Source organism: Macrobrachium rosenbergii, chromosome 51 (assembly GCF_040412425.1).
Source record: "Macrobrachium rosenbergii isolate ZJJX-2024 chromosome 51, ASM4041242v1, whole genome shotgun sequence".
NCBI lineage: Eukaryota > Metazoa > Arthropoda > Malacostraca > Decapoda > Palaemonidae > Macrobrachium > Macrobrachium rosenbergii.
Genome location: NC_089791.1, coordinates 40,639,883 through 40,642,382, shown reverse-complemented (window position 1 = coordinate 40,642,382; position 2,500 = coordinate 40,639,883).

The window sequence follows — 2,500 nt, the reverse complement described above, 5'->3', positions numbered from 1 at the left end:
TATATATATATATATATATATATATATATATATATAAATATATATATATATATATATATATATATATATATTTATACATATATATATATATGTGTGTGTGTATGTACAGTATATGTAATATGTATATATAGACAGGCACATATATATAAATTTATATATAAATATATATGTGTGTGTCAGTGCGCGAGCGCGCGCATGTGCGGGTGAGCGTGTGACTGGTAAAAGATGATAATAGTTAAATAAATAAATACTATTTATCATCCCTTTATAAGGAGACATTATGCATATGTATGTATGCATGTGTATATATATACATATATATACACACATATATGTAAGTGCGTGTATGATTCATCGACATTTAATCATAACCGGATAAATAAATATTTAATTTTCTGTCAAATTCCTAGGCTTTTGGATTCTCTGTCTGTCTGTCTGTCTGTCTGTCTGTCTCTGTCTCTCTCTCTCTCTCTCTCTCTCTCTCTCTCTCTCTCTCTCTCTCTCTCTCTCTCTCTCTCTCGTTGTATGAGACTTAAAATTAATTAATTCAGGTCTAGTGTATTAAACCACCATTCTGACAACATGAAAGCATGAATGAATGAATGAATGATTGAATGAATGAATGGGTTCATCGAACATTGCTGGTCATGGCTAGTTCACTGCATCTGGAGGAAGATGTGAATATCGAAGGACTTGCAAAGGAATCTTACTGGAAGCAAGATTCATCAGTTAATTAGGAATGTGACCAAAGTCACTAATAATAATAATAATAATAATAATAATAATAATAATAATAATAATAATAATAATAATAATAATAATAATAATATCTTAATTTTTATTATAAATATTTTTGTTAGCACAAAAGCAAGGAATATTCGAACATTCAACAGGAGATTAATAATAATAATAATAATAATAATAATAATAATAATAATAATAATAATAATAATGTCTTCATTACTATTATCAACATACGTGCTATCGTAAGAGCAAAGAATGAACATTAAACTACAGAATAATAATAATAATAATAATAATAATAATAATAATAATAATAAACCTTTCATTATTTTTATCAATATTAGAGTTGTCATCTAAGCGAAGGATGAACAATAAACTGCAGATTAATAATAATAATAATAATAATAATAATAATAATAATAATAAAATCTTCATTGTTTCATCAGTATCAGAGTTGTCAAATAAGCGAAGGTTGAGCATTAAACTGCAGATTAATAATAATAATAATAATAATAATAATAATAATAATAATAATAATAATAATAATAATAATAATATCTTCATTATTTTTATCAACATCCGAGTTGTCATCTAGGCAAAGGATGAACAATAAACAACAGATTAATAATAATAATAATAATAATAATAATAATAATAATAATAATAATAATAATAATAACATCTTCATTATTATTACCAATATTAGTGTTATCAAGAAAGCAAAGAATGAGCATTACACCGCAGCCGTTTACTGACATCTGTCAGTCACATTTCCCAACAAAATACAGTTACAATAAACAATAACGCGTCTCAAAAATCATAACTAATGCCTGCATAGTGCCTGTAACACAGAGTTCCCCATTCTGGCCCTCTCGTCTTTCTTACTCGGGAGCACAGTTATAAAACGCGGAAGTGGGCGAGCGCGCGCGCGCATTCTCCTCTCGTTCGGACGTGTTACAAGGTCCTCAGGGCGGAAGTGAATCTAAATAATTGATGTCCAGGACTAGGGTAATAGCCTAAAGTTGCTTCACCAATATCTCCTCAACTCTTTGCTTTTCATGACGGCTTTGCTCGTCCTCCAGGACAATGCTACAGAGAGAGAGAGAGAGAGAGAGAGAGAGAGAGAGAGAGAGAGAGAGAGAGAGAGAGAGAATTCACTTGAATTGAGAACACCACATACATGATTACGTATATGTATTTATAGACATACAACTCACTTGAATAGAGAGCAAGATATATATGATAATGTATATGTATATATATATATATATATATATATATATATATATATATATATATATATATATATATATATATATATATATATTGAGAGAAAATGTCAAAATCACTAACTGAATACATTTGCTATTATCATATCATATAAACTTGATCATTTCATAACCACAGATATCGTGAAATTTTACCATATTTTTGTTCAAATAAATATTTAAAAGTACAAAAAAATACATGAAAACTGACGCATAACGGGACAAACTGAGCAATCAAAAAAGCCTCGTTTAGATACTTGCCGGATGTATTTTTTTCTTATTTCCATCTGTCTTTATTTCTTTCCTGCAGTAACCAATTCTTTTATTGGTGGAGGTGGGGGAGGGGTTTTAAAAGTACTTGCTCTTCTCTTGATGACCTCTCTTACCAGAAAGAAGAAGCATTCATCTCTTTCCGTTTCTTATGGGTATGAGACAGCCTTTTTTTTTTTTTAGGAGAAGGCATCCTTTTATTGACCTTTCTGAAGGGG